Source organism: Canis lupus, chromosome 11 (genome assembly GCF_011100685.1).
Source record: "Canis lupus familiaris isolate Mischka breed German Shepherd chromosome 11, alternate assembly UU_Cfam_GSD_1.0, whole genome shotgun sequence".
In the NCBI taxonomy this organism is placed as follows: domain Eukaryota; kingdom Metazoa; phylum Chordata; class Mammalia; order Carnivora; family Canidae; genus Canis; species Canis lupus.
The window spans coordinates 36316456-36344003 of NC_049232.1; the positions used below are offsets into that span (position 1 = coordinate 36316456).

Here is a 27548-nt window from a genome sequence, read left to right on the forward strand (position 1 = left end):
TTTATTCAGCCATTGTTTCTTTCTTTCGAAGAGCTCTCCCTGACCCTCCCTCCAAGCTGTGTTAGAGGCAGTTTCTCCGAATTCCATAGTAATCCGTCCTTCCCTAATTGTTGTGTTTAGGGGTGAGTGCCTGTTAACTTATGACACAGATAAAAAATATACTTGATGGTTGTCCCAAATTGTTGTGGCTTCAACAAGAGACAAGTTTAATTTTCTTTCATTGTAAGGGGAAATTTGGAGACCGGCTGTCCAGAGCTGGTGTAGTAGCTTTATGGTCAAAAGAGACCTAGGTCCTTCAAGTGTTTTGCTCCAGGTATTGCCTTATGATTGCAAGATGGCTGCTGGAATGCAAGCTTCACATCCCTGAAAGGGGCAGGAACTGAAGAGAACATCTCCCAGATGAGTCAGTTCCCTTTACGAAACTTTCCCGTAAAGTCTACAGGAGTGTCTACTTGCCTATCCTTAGCTGGGGAATGTTGTCATGTGGCATCCTGAGCAACGCTGGATGCCTTTGGTGAAGTAGAAAAAAAGAGGAGCTCTTTGGTAGGCAATCATCGTCTCTGTCAGCCGAGCTGCTCAGGATGTGGTAGGCAGTCCACGTCAGTCTGAGCAGGCAAGTACAGAAATGCAAGCATTTAGAGGCTTTTATAGCCACTTGACATTTATGTGACAGGGTATCAGTCCCCAATGGGCAGGCAAGAAAACAACAGCTGATCCTTCACCACAGAGTTTGGGAAGCCCTGTCTGCCCCAAGTCCTGTCTTCTCTACAAGACTACAAGCATCTCTGCTGTAGTCACTGATCCTACAAGAGGCCTAATGAAGAGGTGTGTCATCCCCTACCCTTGGCTGATTTTTTGACTTCCCCTCCCCGGAAGGGATGCCTACTCCCTGGCGTCAACAAGGAGAATTCTTCCATTGTCTCTGTGGTCCTTCACCTTCTTGTCTTCTTTTCCTTCTAATGTCTTTATTAGTTTCCTAGGGTTGCTGTAGCAAAGTACCCCAAACTGAGTGATGTAAAAGAACAGAAGTACATTCTCTCACATTTTGGAAGGTTGGAAATCAGCAATGAACATGTCGGCACAAGCACGCTCCCTCCAAAGCCTCTGGGGAGGATCCATCCCTTCCTTTTCCAGCATCTGGCAGCTTCAGGCATCCCTGGTCTGTGGCCACCTAACTCAGTCCCTCCTCCGCCTTCTCCCCCGTGTTTCCGTGTCTTCACAGAGCATTATCACCTCCATGCATCTCTCTCTTCTTGAAAGGACACCAGTCTTATCAGATTGGCCCACCCTACTCCTGCATGACCCCATGTAACTTTGCTAATTATACCTACAGAGCCTCTATTTCCAAATGAGGCCACATTCTGAAGTGCTGGGGGTTAGGATTTCAGTCCATCCTCTTGGGGGTCACAATTGCATGCATCACATTTCTCTTTCTCTCCATTATTATTACTTAATGGAGATTTCAGTACAGGTTTCCAGGATGGAGCTTCTGAGGAGTTCAGGGTGTTTGCTTGGGAGGCCTCTTGGGATTAAGCCCTGTGGGAGTGAAGGGCCAAGGAACTGGACTAGTTGTTCAGAGGAAGCAGCTGGGCTATGAAGCAGGCCCAGGGAGAGCCTGGCTGGGATAAGGTGGCCCTTCAGACAGCCCAGAGTGGGGCCCTGATGGTCACTTGATGGTCACACCTACTGTGACCAACTGAACCAGAGCGTCCGGAGTTAAGAGATTTCCCAGGACACATGATGTTCAATGCTTTCAGGCCAACTGGGATGACTGGTCAGCTTTATGCTTCAGCATCAGTTGTAGGATGTGGGTGAGGTAGAGACTTTCCACATCTGAGATTGATAACGTCAGGTATGACTGCAAGATCTTCTTTGCTAATGGTGAGGAGACAAATCTCTGAAAAATGAGTCACTAAAACATTTTCAACAGGAAAGCTACAGGATTTTCATCATCATATTCTTGTTTGCCACCTCTGTTGTGTTAAGGCTACTACAGCTCCCCATGGAGCTCCATACACCCAGCCCTCCAGTCCAACCCAGCCCTGGGGACTGTTTGCTGCAGAGCCGGTGAAGAGGCCTCCTGCATTCTCATCTCTCCACCATTGCTCCCAGGAGCACCATGTGGAAGCGCATCCCATTTTCCCCAACAGTTCAGTTTTGCCCATACTCGAGGCTCAACCTCTCTCTCGGGTCAATGTTGAATCCCACTAGTTTCTGGAAATCAATCTCCCTGAAGATGTGACAGGCTCCCTGTCCTTAGACTAGGGCCAGAGAGGCCCTTGCTCTAGGGCCCTGGGATGGAGGACATGGTCCTATTTGCCAAAATACAGTGGTTTTTGTAGGGAGGAGAGGGGTACCATTGGAGATACCCCCTCCCACAAGGATGTGCCTTAGGTTACTGTGGGCAATTGCTTTTCCCTAATTAAGTGCAAAGCCCACCCACTGTGAGCTCATCCCCCCCTTCCCAGGTCTATTCAGAACTGACCTGGCCTTCTCAGCTTGCTTCCCAATCAATAGCCCCAGAAAAGGCAGTTTTATTCACTGAAGTCACAGATCAATGAGACAAGATTTGCATATGAGCTTAGTATATAAATCTTGGGGTGAGGTAATCATTTCTTTTCCCTGCTCTCTCCTGATGTTCCCTCCCTTTCTTGTTTCCTTGGTTCATTTTCCCTTCTGCTCTTTTGTCCTTCTCTTTACTGAGAATGTCCTTTTTTAAAAAATTTATTTATTAATGAGAGATAGAGATAGAGAAAGAGAGAGAGAGAGAGAGAGAGAGAGAGAGAGGCAGAGACACAGGCAGAAGGAGAAGCAGGCTCCATGCAGGGAGCCCGACATGGGACTCGATCCCAGGTCTCCAGGATCACACCCTGGGCTGAAGGCAGGCGCTAAACCACCGAGCCACCGGGGCTGGCCAAGAATGTCCTTTCTTTCGAGACTCCTCCTTTTCCCAACCACTGTCACCCCAGCTAGTGAATGCAGTCCTCTTCTGTGCTCCCTGCTGCCCTGCCTGATGATTATCTGTTAATTTATCTCCCTCCAGCCAACCGAGGGATTCTAGGAGCAACTTGAGGCCAGAGACCCTCTGAGTCTCCAGTGTGTGTCTTGGGGCAGTGCTCCCTCGTGGTGAGTGCTCAGCAGTGTATTGAACTTGTGAGTTTTTGGCAACCTCTTTCATTCACCTTCCCTAAGTGGTGGACTCCTGTCTGGGAGAGAAGACGCTCGTGTTACCACCATGGTTGGGACTCCCGTAACCCAGAGGCCAAGGGGCCACCTGGGGTAATTAAAATCTTTGTCTTGCCTCTGAGCTTCTACAAGTGTTCCCCAACATGCTATCTCACCCCTAATCTTGAAGAACCTGAAAATTCTTGGTGCCCTTCTCTTGATTGAAGGCTCTGGGAGCCTCACTTGGAGGTAGAGGCACCATTTGACCAAATCGGTCCTGGGGGAAGCCCAGAGAACCTGACCACAATAGGTTGCTCAAGGAGATGGTACCCATAGGCTTCTTCTGTTTTTATTTTCTATCTTGCCCCCACATTTGTAATGCTTGCATTATTTCAAAGCAGATACATCTTTCAGGTTTATATCTGACAGCTCTATCATGTTTGCAACTCTTACAGCTCTCTTTTACTTCTCTGGGATGTTGAAAAGGAGCACTGGCACATTTGGGGGTCCTCTCCTCAATGTTAGAGTTTTATTTAGAGATAGGTGAGCTTTTCAAATAAGATTGGCATGGATAACAACCAAGACAACTTGCTACATCATTAGAGATCAGAAAGGAACCTCTGGTCCCATCTCATAGGTTGGCTGGCTGCTATTAGAGGCCTTGGGGGCTTTGTCCTTATTACCTGTAACAGTGGTCTCTGCTGACATCCCTGGAGCCTGTTACAATGTGTCTCCACGCACAATCCTCAACAAGCCACTGCTCATGAGGTCAGTTGTAATTATGTCCTCTGCAGATGAGTGAATTGAGGGTCTGGGTGTTATGTAACTCACCCACGGTTCCATAAGCAGGAAGTACCTTCTAGTGCTCAAACCCAACCCCTCCATTGTTGTGGTTGCCTAAGATTTTATTTATTTATTCATGGGAGACACACAGAGAGAGGCAGAGACACAGGCAGAGGGAGAAGCAGGCTTCCCATGGGGAGCCCAATGCGGCACTCGATCCTAGCGTTCTGGGATCACGACCTGAGCCAAAAGCAGATGCTCCACCACTGAGCCACCCAGGTGCCCCAAAACTCTCCATTGTTAAATTCCTCTATCTTCTCATTGTGCCTGATTGTTCAGGTACGAGGACCCTTCCCACGTCGTTATTAACATTACGGGAAGGTGCTTGGCCTGAGTCACCAGTGGCCCTCCTGGTGGCTGCCAGTGACTAGTTGACAGTGTAGGAATCGTACCCCACACCGTCCACTGTGCCAGGAACAGGAAGTCTGCCCCTTGGCAGAGGATGTGTAAATGGCCCAGCCTCCCGGCCACCAGGGCCTGTTGATAGGACCACCTTGAAATTGTTCAAATCTCTCCTTTTTCCTCTGCACCTGTTCTCTCCGCCTGAGCCTCTCAGCAACAACCCCCCGCCGCCCTCTCCTTCCTGCTCCAACCCGTACCAGAGCCCATTAATATCTGTTGTCTTGGTCAAAAATATTGTGCAGTTACTCTTCTGTCCCAACCTTTGCTGAAAAAGAATCTGGTTAATTAACATTGATTACAATCCACCAACTGAAAGTAAAAATCAATGGCCAGGGTCCCTAATTTGAATGCACTTCTCTCTTCTTATCTCTCGTGAGAAAAAAAGAGACACAGAGAGCGTGAGAAGGAGAAGAGGTGAGAGGAGAGAGGGTATTTTTTTAAGCAGTCCAATTTCCAGGGTCCCCAGTGAGGGACGTGAGGGACGCGCTGGTCCTTAGATCTTGCCCACTCTGCTTCGGTGTGGCCATTTCTCAGCGTGACGTCTAATTGCTGCAAATAGCCATCCTGCACATTTGGGCCTTGTTCATAGCTCCCTACTTTATTGAGAGAGGAGCGATAGTATTGATTCTGGATGGCCAGGGAGAATGCCAGAGAATATTAGTAAGGAGCGGAGAGAACACAGTACATAAACTTTTATGACACCATGTCAAGCTGGATTGTGAAGACATAAATGAAAAGGACAACACGGTCTGTAATTACCACAAGCGCACATCTTCCATCTGCCTGGGAAGGCCGCCCAGGCTGGCCAGGGCAAGTTGCAGAAGGGGTTGAATTTTTCTGGCTCACAGAAACAGTGGTCCAGGGTTGTTTCTCCTCGTTGTTGAGAAAGAATATATGGGACACATAAAAGCACTTCTTGTTTTGTGGCACAGGATGGCCTTAAGGAAAGTGTGTGAGTTCTAATATCAGGGCTCTACTTACTGCTCGCCATGTGACGCTGAGCCAGTCACTTAACCTCTCTGGGCCCCACTTCCCTCGGGAAATACTAATAGCTATTTTGCAGGACTAGTATGAGGATTAAATGAGATAATGCACACAAACATTTTGCATGGCGCCTGGAAAATAATTGGCTCTCAGCGGGTAACAGATATTACACCATTATTATTCATTTCTTTTTGATGCAGGAAATATTTATGGAGTGTTCGCTCCGTGCCAGCGCTGTGCTAGATGCTGAGGATGGAGGGATGCCCCACACTCATGGATCTCACAGCTCTGGGAGTGAGACAGACATTAATCAATTATTGACTCAAATAAATGTGAAAGTACTCCTGTGCCAGGAGCTGGGCAGGAAAGACTTGAGGCTCTATGACGGGATTTCTATTGTTCCCTTTTTTTTCAATAATCACGCTTATTTGTTTATTGCCTGTCTCTTCCAGTGTAAGGTAAGTTCCCTGAGGACAGAGGCTTGATCTATTTTCCTTGCTGCTCTATATTCAGTGTCTAGAATAGTGAATGACACATAGTAGGCACTCAGTAAATATTTCCTAAGTGAATGAATAGGATGTACTTAAGGTACAGAGGAAGAATTCGTGCCTGACTTTTTTTTTTTTAAGGTTTTATTTATTTTATTATTTTTAAAGATTTTATTTACTCATTCATGTGAGACACAAAGACATGGAGAGAGAGGCAGAGACATAGGCAGAGGGAGAAGCAGACTCTATGCAGGGAGCCTGATGTGGCACTTGATCCCAGGACTCCAGGAACATGCCCTAGGCCGAAGGCAGGTACTAAACCGCTGAGCCACCCAGGGATCCCTAAGATTTTATTTATTTATTCATGAGAGACACACACAGAGAGAGGCAGAGACATACACAGAGGGAGAAGCTGCTCCTTATGCTGGACTCGATCCCAGGACCCCGGGACCACAACCTGAGCCAAAGGTAGATGCTCAACCACTGAGCCACACAGACCCTGCCATATCTTACTTTTAAGAGCTTATGGTCAAATGCGGTACAGAAGAAATGCATAACAGTTAAGACTCATTGGAGTTATTAGCAGGTTGAACTATAAAACCACAGCTCACCTTAAACCTTAAGAGCTCTCTTTACATAGACACTGGCATCCCCTGCCAGCATGGGGTCTAGTGTCAGATTGTTGGCCTGTCATGAGAAATTATAAAAGGAAATGGAAGGACAAGGAAACTGGTTGGTCTCCCTGAGTTTGGCGGCTGTAGTTCACACAATGTGAGTGTGATGGTCAGGGTAGGCTGGCTGATTAACCAACAATACCCCATCTCAGCAGTGAGGTCAGCAGAGGAGCTCGGCTCCATGCAGTATCCAGTATCCATGCCTGTCAGGTCTTGGGTCCTCTACTGGAGTCTCTACATCCCACTGACAGGCAAAGGAAGAGAGATCTAGAATCTAGTAAAGCATTCCCACTCCTGTTGCATCAACCTGGAGGTGGCCAGGTGGCTGTGGCTTGTGTTGCACTGGCCAGACATGCCACATGGCCACAGGTAGGTGCTGGGGGATTGGGGACTGTAGACAAGACGTGTGTCCAAGAGGAGGAGTTGGTGGGTGCCATATGTCTCTACCACTGTGAATTCAGCAAATACTTAGGGAGACATCGATGTGTGTCCAACACAGGGATCCAAGATGGCCAGCGCCCTCCAGGATGTCGCCATCTAGTGGGCAAAACATGGACATAACAAATGAAAGGCAGATCTTAAGGGCTGTGCTTAGAGGGACTGTAAAGGCAAGGGAATATGGAAGAAGGAGGGGTTAATTCCACAGATTGTGGGATTATGGGACAGTTTCAATGGAGACAGATCAGAGGGAGGGTCACACCCCAATGCGGTGGAGACGGCTAACTGTACACCAGAGACTTGTGTCCCCCCTCCTGTGGTGCAGACTTGTGGTTGGTAAGCAGCTGTCCAGCTGGAGTGTCCATTTCACAGCCTTCCATGCAGGTAGGTGAGGCCTGGGGCTAGTTCTCAACAGTGAAACATGAGCCAAAGGATGATGACTATCTCCGGGCCAAATCAGTAAAGAAAAAGGTGTTCTTTCTCCATCCTCTCCTTCTCCATCCATTGGCCAAACATTGATGCACAGGGTCATGTTGTAAGCATGAACTTGGGGATGAACTTCTTTGGGGATGGCAGTTCTGCTGACGTAGACCTACCTTGGAGTTCATGTGAATGAGAAGGAAACACCATTGAGTTAAGGTATTATACAGCTTGGGACTATTTGTTACAGACGTTAGGTGGCTTAATAGAGGTGACAAATAGGGGGAGAGTCTGGCAGTAGCCATGGGACTTTCCAGGTGTAGGAAATAGTGAAAGCAAAGCTCAGAGACAAGAACATAAAGAGTGTGTTCAATCTTGTACATTGTTAGTGGGAGGGTAAGATGGTACAACCATCCTGGAAAACAGCTTAACGGCTCCTAACACACTGAACAATGCACCCATCCTTATGTTCCAGCAATTCCATGCTTGGGTAGTTACCTAAGAGAAATGAAAACAAATGTTCACAATTAAACTTGTGCTGGAGTGTTCATAGTAGCTTTATTTGTAATGGCAAAAACTGCCAACAGTCCAAGTATCTGCCAACAGGTGATGGAATAAAAACATTGTGGCAAATTCACACTATGGAATAATGAACAAATAAAGGATAAATTACGAATATGCATGATAGCATGTCTTAATATCAAAACATTATGTAATACAGAGGAAGCCAAACTCAGAAGAGTACATACTATGTGATTCCTTTATATAAAGTTCAAGGCAGGCAAACTAATCTATGGAGACAGAAATCAGGAAAGTGGTTGCCTACAGTGGGGAGAATTGACCATAAGGGGACGTGAGGGAAATTTCTGAGTTACAGACACATTGAGGGCTTGGTAATATGATTGTGTACATTTATCAAAACTCATCAGATGGTACCCTGAGCATCTGTGTACTTCACTGCATTTTACTTTAGTATTAATTGAACAAACAAGAACGTGTTCAGGGAAAATAAATGGATAATTGTGATTAGGGCATGGGATTCCTGATGGAGGGGAGTAGGGATAGCATGTAGGATTGGTATAGAGTTTGGGGCATCTAATGCCACAGCAGTGTGGATATTATTACCTAAATGATGGGAGCCACCCACGGCTTTCAATCAGGGGACAAACAAGTCCAGGTGAGAGTTTTGGGGATGGAAGTGGTGGGAGAGAGTAAGAGGACAAGTTGTGTTAGAGGCAAGGGCCCCTGTAAGTTATGCACAGACTGGCATTTCCCTATGCACCGATGCAAAGGCCAGCCCAGGGAGACAGCTGGGGACCTAGGAGCTGTGTTTGCCAAAGGTCGAATAGTGAAACAAACAGTTTCTTTCATACAGAGAGTATTTTAATCTCTATGACTCTATAGTAAGATCAGGCCACGTGTTATGATTGGAAATGATTTCTATTATTAGTTACTATTACTACTCTTGGACTTTTGCGTGCCAAGGCTTGGGAGGAGCTGGGCAGGACCCAGAGAAAGAAATGGTCTGTGAAGTTTGCATTTTCCAGAGCTCAGCAGACAGGCACTCCGGCTTGCAGCTAGTCATTTCATGCTTATCCACTCACACCTCGGGCTGTGGTCTTCAGTTTGCGTCAGAAGCACCAAGAGCCTGGAACTGGTGATGGTGGGACCACAGGGCACAGGCTCAGACAGTGAACGGTGGCTCAGACCCACTGCGGAGCAGCCTGCGTGTTTCACAAGTATCCTGGGAAGGACTGTGGCAGAAATGCCTCCACGTCATCCTGGGGTAGCACGGAGGTGAACCTCACAGATTTCTGGAAGGCTCAGGAAAGCTTTTGGATCTACACTTCAGCTTAGAAAACTCTTGTTTGTTAAGCATTTCATAGATCCTCTTGGAGTGTGTGCTGTGTGTCGGCTCTAGGACACCTCTCGGTAAGAAAGAGGAGGCCCCCTTCGCCTCTTCTGTGCCGTGCCCATTGCCCAGCACCATTTCCTGTCTTGGGTATTTTCCAAGGCAGCACTGAATTTACATACTTTTATCCTTTTCGGTAAAGATGATTCATGAAATGTCAAACCACATGTGACCTTATTTTAGTACTGTTGTCAGATTTTTCTTTCGAACGTATCCAGAGATCAGAATGACAAAATCCCTTGTTAGTCTATGAAACAGTCTTGAAAGTAGTAGTAACTGTAGTTGTAATGTACACAGCAGGTGCTCAATAAGTGCTTAAAATGTGCCTAAGGGAAGTCGCTCGGGACCCTTAGTAAGTTAAAGGCAGGCAGCTGCTTCCCAGGGTCCTGGTCATCATGGCTGGGACTCCCTGGGAGTTTCCACCCGATGGCAGACTGCGAGTGTTTAGCAATTTCATGGTATGAGTTCCTACTGAATTGTTGCAATGTTTGCAGTCCCATGGTGACAGGGGTCTCTCAGTGGCTGTGGGGGGCCCTCATTTAGTCCGCCAGCTGTCTTGAATGCACAATACTCATCAGGTTAAGAGTTCTTCAGGGGATCCTTGCTCTGCCCTGAACAGCAGTGGCTTGGACACGAGGAATCAATCTTCCTAGAAGCTGCAGATGGTCAGACTTCCAGACTTCCCTGAAGGCAGGACTGATTACCAAAGATAACTGGCCTCCTCTGGCAGGGAGACCTGTTTCCCATCCTGGGCCAATCTGTGGACCTCAGAACCCTTGCCATACATGGGCCTTTGTCATGAAGAATCAGCAAAGCAGAGTGCAAAGGGCTGGAGGCAGGCAGGTCTAGGTTTGAATCCCGGCTCTGCAACTTGCTAGTGATGACACGTGGTCCATTCACCGATAAGCCTCAGTTTCCTTATCAATAAAGGGAGAAGAGTGGTGGCTACTCATATTAATCAGAATAAGTACTGCCAGGTACCACACACGGCACCTTGAATATCAGAGTTCTATCATGAGAAAAGTGATTCTCATTCACACACAGTCTAATGTGGATGATTTTGATAGATGGCTCTCCTGGGTGGCTCCTCTATGAGAACCAAGCGAGATCATGAGTCTTTTCATCACAAATATCTATCTCCTAGGGACAGGGAGTCCTGTTTCCAGCATTGGAGGAAGAGATAGAGAGAGGAAAAAAAAAAAACCAACCTTAAAAAGAGAGCGGAAAAAAGTGTAAGTACCTTTGCTCACAAGCTGTGTAGAGATGCAAGAGGCCAGTGACTCGTCTCCCAATGGTTGGTAGCTAGAAGTTGATGCCGATGGGAGTATTTACACCATAGAAATTGGCAAATGCTACAGATCAGGGCTATTTCCCCAGAGACGACTGACTGTTATACATATCCAGGAACATCACCGGTCCTCCCCAGCTCCGAGTTAGGTGGGCATCCTTGGGGCACAGCGCTGTCCTCAGACAACTTGTGTCAAATGATGTTTGAGAAAGAAGCAATCCTATTCCCAAGTCCTTGCGGAGGAGCAGGCCCTGGCTGCTATAGAACAAAGAGTGGCCTGTGTCAGGGTTCAAATTCACTTCCATGGTAGCTAGAGTCTGGGTGGTGTTCTCAGCGACAAAGTCCAGAGCTTTGCCCATGGTGGGAGACACAAAGTCTCACACTCTCAGCATGGGAAGTGACATTTGGGGTGGGGGGGGTCAGAGGCACTCTCTAATCCTGCCTCAAAGCTTCCCCCAATTCTTTCCTACTGTCCCGACTGCACTCTGTGCTACTGGAAATGAGAGAACACAAGGAGATGGGCAGCTTCCTTCAAAGAGGAAGTCCTTTGCGATGTCCCCGGCATCGCAGAGCTGTCTCCTAAACATGATGATTAATCCTGCACCGCATGCACCTATGCACATGCCCTGTTTCCGAATATTCACATTTCCTACTTTTGCCATTTTCTTTTCTGGGGCCTCTGGGAACCATTAACAGAATTTTCCTGCTACCCAGGATTTGCAGGAGAATGCAGATGGGCCCAGAGCGGCCTGAGTGACGTCTGGAAGGATGTGATAGAATTTGCTACTGGAACCCCCGCTTTTCGTACCTGCGGCAAACATTCGTCATCATTCCCCAAAATAGTGCAGACAGAACAAAGGCTTCTCTGGGTCTCCGCTGGCCTTGGCCTGGGTCTGTTTGCACGGGGGCGGGGCGGGGTGGCGGCTAGCTTCCCTCATCATTCCAGGGGAGGAAACACAAGGTTCAGTGCATTTCTGTTTGTTTTTACAAACTCAATGGGACCACCTCCATCCCCACCACCACCCAATTTGCAATCAGACTCTGGAACACAGCCGCACACAAGCCACACAAGCTCCAAGCGGCAGTGGATGAATGGCAAAGTCTGAAATGATGTCAACGACTTGTGTGCAGGCCAAGGAAAATATGCGGGGGCCCTCGTGGCTTCATCCCCCGCACTCGCTGCGCTGCAGCTGCGAGCCATGAGTTTCCCTTCCGAGCACAGCGCGGCACATCTGAATGCGATTCCGAAACCAGCCCGCCTTCTCCGGACCCCGAGCACCTTCCCCCGGCTCCTCACCCTCCTTGAAGAACGAAGTTATCCGGGCCAGGGCTGGACCGTGGGGTGCCGGCAACCGGGGGCGATTTGGAATTATTGTTAAAGTTTTAAATTCGTGGGGAAGGGAGGCGGTGAGGAGGAGGAGGAGCAGGCAGGTCAAGGGGGCAGCAGGTGTAGGAGGTGGAATTCTGCAGCCGTAGGGACGCTGGGGGGGTTCAGACAGCTGCTGTGACAACTCAAGCCCTTCTGCCTCTAGCCTCCTTGATTGATGCAGGCTTTTGCCCTCAGTTGGGGCGCTTTGCCGGGACAGAGGCTTACGTTGCCCCCAGATCATCACTCCAATCTTCCACTTGATTTTAGCCACGGAGGCACATGTAGCCAGAGGGTCGCTGAGACCCGGTTCATCCTTTGGGCTGCTTGACGGTGGAGCCGTCTCCATGGTCCGTAATTCCGCTTTTGAATCTGAATCACACAGATGCAGCCCCTGGGGAATATCTTAAGTACCCAAGCAGTGAATTTTATGGATCAAATGACAAGTCAGTGGAAGTTGGGTTATTTTTCTGAATCCAGCAAGGCCCTGGAGCCTGAGGGAGGGAGAAGTTTAGCCTGACTCCCTGGCTGCCTCCTCCTCCGCTGACCCTCTCTAGATTGTTCCAGCCAAGTGAGGTTTGAGGAAAGTATGGCCTGTGCAGCCTGACAGCATGATGGGCTGCAGGGCCTCTCCTCCTCCCCACTGACCGCCGGGGCTGGGCTGGGAGCGGCTGGCCGTGGCCAGGAACGCTGCCTCTCCCAACTCTCTCGCTCCCACCCCGCCATCGCCGACACTTGGCTTTTATTTTACGATTGTGTTTATACAGCAAACATACTTTGGAAAAAGAAGAACTCTCCCATGGCTGCTGGCCATACCACCTTGTGGTTGCAGAAGCAAAGCAGGGCTGAGGCTGATCTCTGGGTGCTGAGGGGTCCACCCAAGGCCATGTAGGTGCTCGGAGACAGTGGGGCCATTGACTCATGGCCTGGCCTCCCGTCTTCTGAGTCACATGCCCCTGTGAGAAGAGATGGAGGCTTGAAATCGCCTGGGGAAGGAGACTCCGCACCAAGCCGAGACCCAGTCTGTGTTTGTACCTGTTACATCCATTCTTTGCCACCGAGAATAAAAAGAAAATAACCTAATATCTGCCAGCTGCTGAGAACATAGTAAGTGCTCCCCAGACTTTAGCTGTCACCTTCTTGGTGGCACTGTCTCGGTTCTCTGTGTATGATTTCTCTAATTCTTACATCGGCCCGGCAGGAAGGGTGTCATTATCTCCATTTTAGAGATGCGGCTCAGAGAAGTGAAGGAACCTGTGCAAAGTCACAGAGCTGGGCGGTGTTAGAAGCTGTCTAACACCAAGGCCTAGGCTCTTTATAGGAAAAACTGCAGCCTCCTCATACTTTTTTTGGTCCTTTTTTTCCTCTATTTTGATGGACCACGCAGAGGCTGATGGCCAGCAGTGCCAGATATTTAGGGTCCATAGGGCTTCTCCTTGGAGAGAAGCTGCCTTCTTGCCTCTCCTTCCCCTCGGCCTGTGTACTGGCCTCTGGGATTCTCGGAGGAACCCCTGCCATGTTTCTGAGGGGCTAAGCTGTGTACAGGGGTAGCCTTTGGGCCAAATGTCCTTTCCAGGGCCTCTCATGGAATTGTTGAAAATATCAGTCAGGGGTGGGGTTGGCTTGGACCTCAGAGCGTTGCCTCCTGGGAGCGGCCTTCCCACCCAGCTGACTGTACCTCCATGTCCTTCCCACCTACACTGGGTGGTGAGTTCCATATGACTCTGGGAGACTTGGCAGGCTGAGCTCTAACAGCTGTGGGGGCGAGGGAAGATGGCCAGGGAGGGGGAAGAGGTCCTACGATTGGGCCCCGAGGAATAGGCCTGAGAAGGGAGGAAGCATAGAGGGCTGGTGCCCACCCACAGAGTCTAGCCAGGACCCTAAAACCACAGCTACTGTAACCATGGCCGCAGCAGCCACTGGATTTCCACTGAGAAGCAGACAGAGGGCAGTCTGTGACTTCTAGGTCTGTGGGAAGAAGGAGGAACTGCTCACCTGTCCACCCCAACATTCTCTTTTTCATGGTGTGGGTTTCATTTTGGTCAAAGTTGTGTGTGTGTGTGTGTGTGTGTACCTCTGTCTGTGTCTCTCTGTGTGAAGGCCATCGTTATACCCAGAGCTCAAACATCTCATGCCTGGGGTGTGGCCAGGAATTCTCTAAGGTAGAACCTGTGACACTATTTGGTGAGAGCTAGACATGGCAACCCCATAGATCCATGGTGGAACCAAGGGATGACAGCATGGGTGAATCAGTGAAGGAATCAACAAACCGACGAGGCCAGAGATCTATGTTGGGCTATTCTGATCTTCCCTCTTTTTTCTCCTCCTCTCAATCTATAAATTCCACAAGCTATCGACAAATCCTGTCTCCTACTTTCTGAATGAACAAAGTGTAAATCAACCTAGCAACAACCCTCAGGTACAGTATCCAGGGTCATTGCCAAGGTGAATACCACCTCCATGGCCTATTCCAGGTAATCTGTAGAAAGCACTAGGCTAAAATCAGAAGACTTACATTTGAGCTCCAGTTTGGCGTCCGGTTAACTGTGTGGCCTTAATTAGGACTCTTCTTCTCTGGGCATTAGCTGCTGGCTCTCTCAAAGCAGCATATGGCCTAGCGAGTCTGCTCAAGTCCAGCAAAATACGGTTCTCTGGAAGTGGCCTTTGAAAGGTGCCCACAGCCATGACACACTTGGCCAGTGGTTCAGGAGCCACAGTCACTGCAGGCCACAGGCTCTCTTGAGACGTCAGCAGAATTATCAAGTATCTGAAGCTTGGACCTTGTTTCTGCCAGTTCCTGGAAATGAGGCATCGAGGGGGCCCCACAGAGTGGCTTCTAGTCCCCCAGACAGGTCTCTCCTTAGAGCTGCAAGTGGAAAGTGAGGGGGACACAGGTTCAAGATCTAGAATGTCCAGGCCCAGGGGCGAGTTACAGGGCAGGGCTCCTCTCAGAAAGGCAGGGAGAGCCTAAGGCAGGCAGGGTGGAGGGAGGGTAGGCAGGGAAGAAAATGTGGCTTTTATGGGCCTGGGGATGGAGAACAACAGGCATTTCAGTGCTGCAGGATCCCCTTCTCTCATACCTGCCACCTGTAATAGGCATCCCAGGGAAAGAGCAGGGAGAGGGGTGAGCTGGGGGTCTCTTACCCATGTCAGTGGCTCCATACTGAGCTGATGATTCAGATGACTTAGTGATGATAACAGAGTCAAAGAGGCTCTGGAGAAAAAACATAGCTAACCAGAAAGCCTCCCGGGGAGTTTGGGTCAGAAGAGGAAACAAGGTCTAGAAGAAGAAAGGCCAGGAGAAAACATCTGTAGGCCGGGCTGCAGGGCCGAGGAGCAAGAAGCCAACATCCTCAGGCACAGCTGCCAAGGAGCCTGAGATGCAAATCATCTCCTGGGTGAGGGCTGAGGAGCTAGAAGGATGGTAGGGGAGAGAGGCCCAGATGGGCCCAGGAGGGGGAGGCCCTAGCCTCTGTCCCCCAAAATAACAGGTGTCAGGTGGACACTGCTCTCAGAGCTGCCACTACCTAAATTGTATGCTGCACGGGTGATGTGTAGGTCTTCAGTTCTCCCTGTTATCCAGCCCCCAGCAACCTTCCCACAGGCACCTGGAACTCTGTCTGCTGTGTAAAACTTTATCATTTTGGAATTAGTGATAATAGAAAACTTTTATCAAGCAGATAGTGTACCAAGAGTGGTGTTCAGTCCTTTCCACGCTGTATTAGTCAGAGAAACAGAACCCATACAAGATCCATCAATTCATTGAGAGAGACAGACAGACAGACAGACAGACAGACTTAGTTTAAGGAATGGGCTCAAGCAGCTGTGGAGTCCGGCAAGTCAGGAATCTGCAGGACAGGTTGGTAGGCCAGAGACCCAAGGAAGAGTTGATGTTGCAGCTTTGAGTCCAAAGACAGTCTAGAGGCACAGTTCCTCCCTCTTTGAGGAGCCTTGGTCTTTTCTCTGAAGGCCTTCAACTGATTGGATGAGGCCCATTTACATTGTGGAGGGTAATCTCCTTTACTCTTTAGCTACTGTTTTAAATGTCAGTCACATCCAACAAATCCTTTTATGGCAACATCTGGGCATTTTAGCCTAGCCAAGTTGACACATAAAATGAACTATCACCTATACTTTACTTCCTTTGATCCTCACAACAACCCTGTGAAGTAGGCATCAAGTGTAATCCCTATTTACAGGTCAGAAAATGGAAACTGAAGAAGGTTAACATGTTGCCAAAAATAATACTGCTAGTAGGTGACAGAGCCAGGACTCTGATTCCGGACTGCTTGACTCTGAAGATCTCCCTGAGCCATGGCACTGCACTGCCCTGCTGGTTTCACTCCCAGAGACTCTATTTAAAGATTTAATTAGTTAATTAATTGAGAAAGAGAAAGAGAGAGAGGGAGAGAGGGTGATCACCAGGGGAGGAGCAGGGAGAGAGAGAATCCCAAGCAGACTTCACACCGAGCACAGAGCCCAAAACTGAGCTCAACCCCATAATGCCAATATCGTGACCTGAGCCCAAATCAAGAGTCAGATGCCTAACTGATTGAGCCACCCAGACTCCCCTGGAGACTCTATTTAAATATATATGCTTGGGAGGCGTAGCATGTTAAATAATGATCAGTAAATCTCTTGTGCATTCCATCTTTCAAATATTTGGGGAATATCTATAATGAGCCAGACATGCTAGTGAACCAGTCTGGTTGATGATGCTTTGCCCTCTGGGTCAGCAGTGTTCAACCCTTCCCATCAGGGACACCAACATCTGACTGGCATTAATGGGTGCACTCAGTATTAGGGGCAATGCCCGGCACACTTATGGTTTCCCTATTCTTCTATATTGCACTCAAAAACCACTTTCCTTCTCACATCATTGCCTCTCTGACACCTTTCCCAGAAGCTCACTTATGAATTCCAAAAAGGTATCCAATTGGATTCGGGACTTACGCGAACCAGTCATGGTGGTCGTCTGAGTGTTCCCAGGAAGTGGAAGCTGGGGTGCCCAGTAATTTCAAGAGGACCAGGATATCCACCTCCTACTTTCACTATCAGGGGTCAAGACCCCATTACTATCCTGCCTGCGTTTGGAAACACAGGCATCCTCCTAAGTCATAAAGGTAAAAGTGAAAAAGAAGAGAAATTTAGATTCCCACGAAGAGCCTTTCAGAGATGATGATTTTGAATTGGAAAGTAAAAAATTTTCCAGCTTCAGGACCCCTAAAGAAAGGTGAAGAACCCAAGAAAACTAGGCAAGAAAGATGGCATCAGCTGTAGGCTCTGTTTGCTAGTGACCCCCTCACTGGGCTCCTTCTCCCATTGATTTCTAGGCCTCTTTCCTCTACTTCTGTGTTGACAAGAAGGGTCAGCAAAATCAACACACTAATTCCTTTTAGCTGATGTCCCTCAGACTGTACATAACCATAAGACAAATGGTTCTGGCCACTACAAATCATGATCCTGACCAAAAAGTCAAGTGCATACCAATTGTTAAGACTCTTACACTATTTCTGCTGTGGAAGGATTTGCCTAATAAATTTCCTTTCCACTGTGTGAGGGAAAGGAAAGAGAGAAGCCAGCCAGCTTGGACAGAAAGCCCCACATGCTGAAGGCTCAGTATTTACTGGTTTGCTGGGTCTCTCATGCTCAGCACCAGCCACCAGCCTTATTCAGCATTTACTCCCTGGTAGTGCTACAGACTTGTTGCTGGAAGAGGAGGAAGGCAGACAGATGTTGCTTCTCAGGTTTCGGAGTTTTAGGAGCCACTGGCTCCATGAGATTCAAATACCACAGGTGTCTCTCAACTTGAGCCAAGATGGTCAGATTACAACGGGAGACAGAACTTCATTACAGGCAGAGACATGTAATCAGAGATGGTGTGGTGCAGGCCTCTCAACGTTGCTATTTAGGGCTGTTTAAGTCAATGGATTGGTCTTGTGCTCTGCATAAAAACCTGGGTCATCTATTTTCTTTACTAGAGAACTTACTAATAGGATTTTATCCCAATAATGATGTCCTCAAGAGGACCCCTCTGATCACTCTCCAGGGAACACCAGTTAACAGCAAGACAATCAAAGAAGAGTTGAAGGGCTCCTCGTGGTGGCCAGCTGTCTCTTATTGCTTTGAGTTGGTTACAACATGAAAGAGTGTTTTGCTGGGTGAAGACCCACTGCCAAACTTAGTTGCATGCATTCTTTCTACTTATTTCAGTAGAAAATAGAAAAGGAATGTGTCTTTCAAAACAACTGTTTTCTAAAATAAATGGGGTGAGCCAGATTTGACACATGGGCCAGGGCCACCAAATTTTCCAACCCCACAACACATGGGCTACACTAGAGGATAGCAGGAGACTCATAATTTCCACTGGTATTGGGAGAAGAAGGCTATTCCCTATTTCATGGGTATCAATTGCATATTTCCTAGGTCTCTTCCTTCCTTCTATCTTTCCACCTTCATTTTCTCGATGAACATAGAACAATATCTATTATATCTTGCAATATGCAAGAGTAAGCAAAAATTACTCAGAGTAGGTCTTGCAGTTCATGCTTGAATCTTCATGTTATGGGACTAGGTCACTGTTTTGTGGTATATTTGGATTGTCTTTATGTGTGATTCTAAGAATCAGAATTTTGCATCCAAATGCATCACATATGAGTCATACAGTCCAATTCCCTTTTCTTCTAACAGAGGAGAAAACCAGGGCCAGAGAAGGTAGATTCTTGAAAATTATCACTCAAATGAAATGAGTCCTAAAGTCTGAATTTGGGAAAGTGGTGCCAGTTGCAAATTTTAGACTCACGAGAAGGCTTTCTTTTTCCTGGAGGATCATGATAATCTTTCAGAGGCCACTGCCAGTCCCATGAATGCATCTTCTTTCATGGGCTACTACCTTTTCTGTCTTTGTTTCTGACTGCAGTTCCTGCTTTAAAACAAAGGATATGGAGGTCTTCTGTATTGTGGAAAAGACTAGAAAGGCATGTCCGTATTAGCCAAAATATCTTGTGAGGTTCTTTTTTTTTTTTTAAGATTTATTTATTTATTCATTCAGAGAGAGAGAGATGGGCAGAGACACAGGCAGAGGGAGAAACGGGCTCCACGCAGGGAGCCCGACACGGGACTCTATCCTGGGTTTCCAGGATTATGCCCTTGGCTGCAGGCGGCGCTAAACCGTTGCGCCACTGGGGCTGCCCTCTTGTGAGGTTCTTAGCAGCAGAAGGTAACTATAACTTGGAGAGCTGCTAAAATATTTTATCCTTCCTTTGAGAATGTCTTGACACCAACTCAAACTGGTAGGGAGCCAGAATATTAGAGAGGGCTCACTCTTGGGTGATTGTCAAAGCTGGAGATGCTGTAAATGTGGGGATTATTCTGCGTCATCATTTCTCAGAGCTGAGAATTATTAGATATGGGGTTGAAGCTGGATAGGCTAGAAAGATGGTATAAATTCTACTTTTATCCTACCCTTTTCTCTTGGAAGCCCAAGAAGTGCCCATATTGTGTTCTGAAAACCATATGGAGTGATTTTTTGGTGTCCTGGTTCTTTCATTTTATTGCAGTATTCCCATAGTGAGATTCTGAGAGAAAGAGTGGTCACACAAAGGCAGGAATCCATTTGAAAAATCAAACATATAGGACTCTAGTGATCATCCTGCCTTGCAGTGGAAGTCCAATTGTTATCTTAATCATGAAGAATGGAAGTCAAGATAACCAGGTGTAACTGGCCCTGGTAACCCATAGCCAATTTTTTATACTGCAGCAGCAAAAAATAATTTCAAAACTTAAACCAGATCATGTCATTATCTTGCTCAAAATCTTCCAATGCCTTCCCTTCACCCTCAGAACAAAATTCAAAGTCCTCATCATGACATAAAAGGCCCTACAAAATCTGTCCCTTTGACTACTTCCATGCTTCACCTCCTACCATCCCCTTTCACTCTGTTCTAGCCACACGGGCATATTTGTTTCCTGAATACACAAAACAAATTCTGCCTCAGGGCCTTTGCACTTGTTGTCTTATCTTCCTAGGATGTTTTCTGCACCAATAGCTACAGATCTAGTTCCTGATTGATTCATATTTCTGCTCAAAGAGGTTTTCTTAATCACCCCGTAACACCTCAACCATCATTTTCCATTCTCTCACCTTACTTTTCTTTATAACATTAATATTTTTTATTATTTCCTGTTTCCTCTATCCAAATATAGATAGGAAGAGGCTCGTAAATTTGTATGCATTCCTAGGCTACTGCCAAGTACATGGTAGGTATTCAATACATATTTACAGAAGAAATGAATGAATGCCTTATATTTAGTGTTCACATATCTTGATATCTCTCTTCATCTGTATTTTTTCCAAGTACACACATGCACATCCCCCTATACACGCACACACACATCACACATGACACACATACTAAGCATAAAGCATTTAGGCATGAGGTCATTTCAAATTCATTAAGTGTTAATTGAACATCCTCTTAGTGCAAAGTCCTCACCAGGTGCAGGGGCAAGAGAAAAGTCCTAGAAAAAGGAATAAAAATGGTTTTCTCTCTCCAGCAAAACCCCTTCCCATTATTGCTTAACTAAATCTGTTTTACTTCTTGTAATTGTGGCAAAAAATTTACATGGGGAATTATTTGTTTATGTTCATTTATGTTCTGAAATTTCATTTTGCTTTTAAGTGCGTCACTTCTTTAGATTTTTTCCTTTTTCATATCATTGTGCCTGATACGGGGATCTGATCGTTGTGGGATTATAATTATTCTTTTACACTGAATTGCAATTTTGGAATCCTTGATGAAAAATAATCCCAGTACTGAGGTCGCACAATTAATTCTTCAAAATAAGATTAAGAAACTCTGCATTCTGGATGGAAGACCCTGTCTAGTGATTAGTTGCCTGGAAGAGCTTGTTACAAGCCAAATAGAAGGAGCTGTCATCCAGTTGATGGTTTCCAGGGATGAAGGCTCCAGGACCTGCAGTAATTTCATTTGTCATCATTGCAAAACCAGATAGTCACGTGAGCTGCCAAAGCCTGCAGCAGAGGAGGTTCACTTGCCAACTGTCCTTAAGAATAGGAACACAAGGTAGACAAGGCAACTGCTGGAAATGAATTATTTCTGGCAGTTATATTATCATCATTATGAAAAATAGAGGCAGCATGGTTGGATCTACTTGTAATAATTTCCCAACTCTAGGCAAAAAGTTTTAGTGATGAAGACGTCTCTAGAAATCACGAAGATTTCCACCACCCTTGTCATTCTGAGACTAGGCTTGGAGAAAGCTTTGATCGGATAAGGCAGCAACACTGAGCAGGAAGGAGAGAAAGAAATGTGTCCTGGAAGAACCACCCTACCAGGGTCTTAGGTTCAAGCTAGGGGCAATTCACCTAGTTGGAAAGTTAGTAATCCCAAGAATATAAAAGTGCAAGTGATACTGAATTAGGCAACAGGGCCAGTGCAAAGTGGGGAGAATCATGACCCCAAGGCACGAACTCTCATTCTGGTTAAATCATCTATCTATCGATTCATGGAAGTGCCTCTGCTGATAGCCAGGGATAAAAGGAAAGGACTCAACTCCCTGAGAAGGGGTTAGCAGGAGCTGCAAACAGCACAACGACCTTCCATAGCCAGGACCAACTAAGTGATGCTGTGGAGACAAATAACTAGCCCCCCTAGTTCGGGGGTTTCAAACCAGGGAGGTCTGTTTCTTGCTCATACTATATGTGCATTGCACATTAGTAAGAGGCTCAACTCCTCATGGTCACTCAGGGATCCAGGTTGATGGAGCAGTCACCATCTCAAATGTTACCTGTCATGACCCTGCCTGAGAGCAAAGAGGAACCTGGGGTATCTTGCACGGGAATTAAAACTCTATCCCAGAATCAACTCATATAAATTCTGCTTACATTGGCCAGAACTAATTTCACAACCCCTCTACAAGGGAAAGTACAATCTACAGGGCAGGTGGGTAGGTAGAAGGCAGACGGCTGAAAACACCTGGAAAATGGCATTAGAGACTTGTCCTGCGGGGTGCTGAGAAATAATGAGTGGGTTGTCTGAGTCAGGGCTATCCAGCCAGGGGAGTTGGGGAGCATGAGGGAGACGATGTGGAGGAGGAGAAATGGGGGGCCCAAGGCAGATGCTGAAGATTTGATACTGAGTCCACAAAGCCTGAGGTAGCAGAGAGGCATGTTATAGCTCAGTGACCAAGCCAACCACAAGCTGTTCCTGGGGATTGGGTCTGGGTGGTGCAGAACTCAATTCCAGATTCCCTCTCTCCCAGGTGGGGAACTGAAGCTACAAACATTCTTTCCTGCATCCTGATGGTTGCAAGTTCTCCAGCCCTTGCACGAGGAGATCATCAGAAGATGTACCAGTGAGGAAATAGGAATGGGAAGAGGTAGGGATGCGAGGAGGGGCTCACACATCTGGCTTTCATTGTCCTGTGACTCAGAGAAATGCATTTATTTTATTTTCAAGGACTGTCATTGTAAGTCCCCAAACCCAAGGGAAAAGATACAAGGAAAAATTTTCTGAAGCTTTTGAAATCCCCAGATGAGTTCTGAGGAAGGTAGAGGACTTTTGTTTGCTTAAGACTCTAGAGCTGTATTTCACAGTGTAGTTCAAGACCACCTGCATCGGAATCACCGGGGAGCTTGTTAAACATGCAGTTCCCTGTGCTTTTCCCCAGACTTACTCATCTGAGGATAAGGCCCAGAAATTTGCATCTTGTTCCCCCGAAGAAAATTAAAGCTGGAGAATCATTACTTTAAAAAAGGATAGGATTGCCATTGGGGTAGCACAAGTTGGCGCCCCCTAGAAATAGAATAGGAAATCCTTCTGGTTCTATGGTCCTATACTCTGGGGCAGCAGTTTAAAGATTCCAGTGGATTCTACCAATTAGTCCTGTTTTTATTCTGGTTTATAACTGTGTTCTGGCTCCCCACTCTAAAACAGTTCCTACTTCCCCTAGCATTTGCCCAAGTCTGAGCTACCAGTTGCTGCGATGGGAAAGACAGGTGGCTGGGCCTATGGAGTAGGGGGTCTGCTCTCCGCAGGAGACAATTACATGCTCTGAAAAGGACAACCATGGCTTGTCCTAGGCAACAGAGGGGAACTCTTGTCAACATTTTGAAAAGCTGGCGCCATGCTTGAAAGGGGCTGACGGGAGCCACTGATGGGTCTGGCTGAAAAACAATTGCTTATGAGGAGGATCAGTGTCAACTTTGAAGTGAGCCATGCTCGAATTAGCACCATCGTGGTAACAAGCAGAATGAGCAGGGCTGAAATGACATATTTAGTCAGGAAAGAGGCCTGTGTTTAAGGGAAGGACTCTTTCAAAGGAAACAATGCATGAGACTTGGATGAGAACCTTCTGGCTCCTTGTTTGTCTGGCTTTTAAAAACCTCAGCAAAGTTCACATTTAGTTGAGTGGCTCATTCGGCTGAATTGAGTTAGGTGTTTAGCTTCCATATTTCCATGGCAGATGGAACCTGCCCTTTCTGGGTTGTCGTACAGGTTCTACCATTCATGTGCCATGTGTCCTTAGGAGTCATGGAGGCGCTGTTTGCTCCAGAGTTTTCAAAGGTGAGATTCCATGCCTTCCCCACTGACTGGGGTTGGGGCAGGGGTGCGGCCGGAGGGGGGTGGTCTCTACGTAGCTTGAGGGATGAAGTGAACCATGCTGCTGCACTGGGGGAAACTGGGCTCGTTTTCTCCTCCTCCCTTAAATGTTTCTGCAGAGTCATGGTGGTGTTTTTGGTGCTGATGGTGGTGGGGGAAGAGTTGAGTGAGCAGCGGTGCTGTCCTCTTCCCAGCCTCTGCTCTCCTTGCTGCCCCCCATTGCTGTTCACTCTGCCAGAGGCTGCCATGCACGAACTCCTCATCTCCTCTCTCAACTCTTGATTGTCTTCATGTGAAATTGTCCCTTTCTCTTCACAGAGCCTCCTAGGAAAATCTGGTCATGACCAAACTAGGTTTGTTGTTTGGTTTTTGTTTTTAAAGATTTATTTCTTTTGGAGGGAGAGGGACAGGAGGGGAGAGAGTCTTAAGCTGAGCACGGAGCCTGATGTGGGGCACCATCTCACATGATCCTGAGATCATGACCTGAGCCAAAACCAAGACGGGGATGTGTACCCTCTGCACCGCCTAGGCGCCCCCAAAGTAGGTTCTTGAATGAGGTCTTCTCCTCCTCCCGAGTTCTGGGTGAGAAGTGGGAGATGGAGCAAGAAGCTGTTCCTCCAATTACTCCTTCACAAACCTTTACCTTCTTGACTTCCTCGTGTATAAAATGTGAGAATGATCCCTCCCTTTAAGGGTAAAATTCAATCTCTACAAAGCCTAGCTCAGCATCTGGGAAAAGATGAACATGTGATGCGTATTTCTTAAATTTAATTGGACTATTTTGATTAATTTTACAAATGATGTTATGATGATAATGCCTTTCTATTGGGAGGCAGCACTGATTCGGTCCACATCAGTCACATTACAGTTGTCACAAAAGGCAGGATTTTCATTTTGTCTGCTGCATACAAAACAAACAGCTCTACTTATCTTAATTTAGGGGTAAAGTGTGTTTGCCTCTTTCCTTTTAAAAGCATTCTTTAAAAGAGCCCAAAGAGCACAATTGGAATACGCCATCCGGTTTGTAATTGACATCAGGAGTCCATTATTAGCTTTCTGGACATGCGCAGGCTAGTTATTTAACACTTCTCCACCTGGTTTCCCCTCATCGGTAAGACGGGGACAATGTTCATTTGCCTGACGGTTGTTTGTCAGCTGTGTTGTAAAGATGAAGAAAAGAAGATTCCCTCAAACACTTGCAATTCCTCAAAAGTAAATGTTGCCATAGTAACCCAAAGCATTCGTTGGGGTTTCAGTTCATTGTTGGAAAATTTTTCAAAAACTAGCTTCTACGTGGGGGAAGAAAGAGAGACATCATGTTAAAATCACCCATTCAGGTAACACCTGGCAACTTATCTACAGATCAGGCATCACTTCCGGAAGGTTCGGGAGTGCGTGTGGTGAGAGTAACTCGCAGAGAAAAAGCTTAGCACAGCTCCTCGCGGCTCAGCCATCTGGCGAGCCCTCTCTCCCCACCACCCTTCTGCTGCTCACCTGGTGGAGGGCCTGCCCAGGGTCGGCAGGGGGCAGGTCTGCAGACCCAAGGCCAGGCTGGTGCTGCAGCAGCAAGCACAGCAATCCAGCCACGAGACAGGAGAGCCCATTAATTGGCTAATTTTGCTTATAATGTTTGGTCACTACTTGGCAGGCCCTGCTGTCTCTTGGGTGGTATTTACTTGGCTCGTTTGGAGAACTGGCCTGGTTTGGAATTGTTTTTTAAATGGCATGATGTGAGCTTCTAATGGTTCCAATCTAAGGTGAGCTCCTGTCTTTCCCTTTCTCTAGCCTAGATCTGTTCTTCTGGCCCTAGTACATCCAACCAAGCGGATTCAGAGGTGAATCTCTGTAGGTATCTCAAAATTTCTGCTCCTCTCTAACCTCAGGGTCTTTGGTTTAAGGTGAAGGAGAATGGTTGTAAATTCTAGCTAGCCACACTCTGCCTTGGGACTCCTCTTTCAACTAGACCCTTTAATGCAACATGGGGAAGTCTACCTGAGGGAAGTCTCCAGTTTCTAATGTCATCCCAGGTCTGGAGCACCAAAGGAAATAAATTAGTCAGATGTTTACTGCAGTCTGACCTGCAGCGTTTTTCTTCTGAGGGGTGTGTGTGTGTGTGTGTGTGTGTGTGTGTGTTTCTAAGACATTTTTGGCTCTTTGTGAAAACTTACTAGAAATTGCCGAATAAAGATGAGCCCATGGCTCTACCCTTGATTTGAAGTTTTAGTTCAATGAAGTTTTTCTAATTTCTTTAGAAATTAGAAAACACTAATTTCTGTAGTGTTTCATCTTTCAAACTTTTTACAGGTCTTGGAAACATGTTCTTTTTGACATGGTGTCCACCACAAAACCACCTTACTCCCCAGTCCTTCCTCCTTTAGACCTAGAGGGAGAGCAAGTCTCCTACTATCAACTTTCAGGTCTTTAAGAACTTCATAACTATTTTCCTTCTACTCTTTCCCTCAAGAAAAGGGCATTTCTGCTTTCTCTCTTTCTAGTGCTTTTCTGGAAATGCCTTTTTATAACTCAGTTTTTCTAGTTTCCTCTTTTTACTTGTCAAAGATTTTCCGAAATTCCGTTTCCTTCACAATGATCATTCTGCCCATCAGAGGGATGTTGGTGACTTATCTCAACATCCAGTGTACACAATCTTTTCATTCTTCTGCTTTTGCATAATGAAGATTCCTTAATTTTCCTGTTTTCCCAATTTCTGCCCCTTGGGGTATGTTACTTCCCAGACTTGCAGGTTTTCGGTTGCCAAGACTTCAATGTCAGATGTTGTCTTTACTTAACCCTGTCTACTTTTTCCTATGACTCCAGGTACTTGGGGTAATTTAATTTTCGTTCACAATGATGAGGAGCTCTGGTTTACAAATGGCAAAATGAGGTGCAGATAGATTCCTCAGAACAAATTAGTGGCTTGATTAGACATGGAGTTAATCTTCCAGTGCATGAGTTATTTGGCCACATTCTCCAGAGTTTCTCATGTTTTTTGATCCCACTATGAATGTGCAGAAAAGACAGGAGCCATTTTTTTTAAGGCTACGTTCTGCTCTATTTCCCCTACAACTGGGTGGACATTTTACAACTGCTATATGAGGAAAATGGAAACTCCGCATTTTAAAGAGCAATACCATTTGAGCCTTCATCTAATTTTTAAACTTCTAATAAGCTCTCAGATTGTGACTTGTTTTTCTGAAGGAACTAATTTGGTTAGTGGTTAGTTACGGTTCTTTTTAAGGATAAGACAGAGTTGTTGAAACCCAATTCCTTTTGAAGCTATCCTTTGTAGTGAACTTGTAACTTTGGTACTGGTGTGTATGTGCGTGTGTGTGTACACATGTCTTGGGGTCCCGGTGAGAAGAGCAAAACTGTAAGCATCGTGGAGTAAATGTTCATTGCTAAATTTGAAGTTAAGAGCTCTTCTCTGAGCTCAAGTTTCACTGAAAACCCAAAGCATGGGCCAAATTCAGCAGAAGGCTTATTTGCGGTTGTGACCCTGGAGGACTGGGCAAATTCGATAGTTCTTTAAGACTGGTTTCTGGAGGATCCCGGGTCAGTTTGTGGGAGAGAGTCTGTGTCCAATTAGGACTTGATGTGTGAGGAGGGTCTACTTCTTTTTTCTTTTTTCTTTTAATTTAAATTCAATTTGCCAACATATAGTATAACACCCAGTACTCATCCCATCAAGTGGAGGAGGGTCTACTTGTGATCTGAAGGACAATTTGGAAGTCCTCTAAAGGGAAGCCACACATATGTGTGTCCTTATAGACACAGACAGATGGACATCTGAGTTGTATAAGGTGTGTATGTGAGAGGCGTTTCCAACTACATTTCATTTGGATACTCTCGGGTTCAGAGAACTGTACTAAAAGAAAAAAAATTAAAATAAAAGGGAGGACATTTTCTGTGTTAAGAAATTCAGAAACCTGAAACAAAAGTAGAGA

The 27548-nt window shown here is 46.5% G+C and overlaps 2 long non-coding RNA genes across 2 annotated transcripts in view; one reads left to right on the top strand and one right to left on the bottom strand.

Annotated features, from left to right (window-relative positions):
* LOC102155446 overlaps positions 1 to 27548 on the top strand; it is a 123651-nt gene that overhangs the window by 82539 nt on the left and 13564 nt on the right. The window lies entirely within an intron of this gene.
* LOC111098054 overlaps positions 6264 to 27548 on the bottom strand; it is a 35962-nt gene continuing 14677 nt past the window's right edge. The window contains exons 2-3 of the long non-coding RNA XR_005366791.1: positions 14496 to 14846; positions 6264 to 12936 (exon numbers count right to left, since the gene is read on the bottom strand). This is a non-coding gene — a long non-coding RNA (uncharacterized LOC111098054). The remainder of the gene's footprint in view (positions 12937 to 14495; positions 14847 to 27548) is intronic.